The sequence below is a fragment of the Gavialis gangeticus genome, unplaced genomic scaffold (assembly GCF_001723915.1).
Source record: "Gavialis gangeticus isolate Ggan-Ray unplaced genomic scaffold, GavGan_comp1, whole genome shotgun sequence".
In the NCBI taxonomy this organism is placed as follows: Eukaryota; Metazoa; Chordata; order Crocodylia; family Gavialidae; genus Gavialis; species Gavialis gangeticus.
In genome coordinates this window covers 51,312,261-51,312,593 of record NW_017729031.1, presented here as the reverse complement: position 1 = coordinate 51,312,593, position 333 = coordinate 51,312,261, and positions in this window count along the sequence as shown.

Genomic DNA, 333 nt, shown 5'->3' with positions numbered 1-333 from the left:
TAAGCAAAACACAGTAGAAGAGACTTTACATTATTTAAACATCTCTTTAGGGGGACAACAGCCCGCAAATCGGGCAAGTCCTGCCTCGGCGCACGCCCCCATCTCCTGCGGGCGCCGGTGCCCGGGGCCGAGCGGAGAGCGCGGCTGCTGGTGGAGGCAGAGCCACGTCCGGCCGCAGCGACACAGGCGGACGAGCGTCCACCCGGGGCACGGGGTATGAGCAGGCCGCAGGGGGCGAGGAGCCGGGAGCGGCCCCGCGAGAGGAGGGCAGGGCGCGCAGCGGCTGCACGGGCCCCGCCCCGATGCACTGGCTGGCGGGGACCGCGCTCAGTG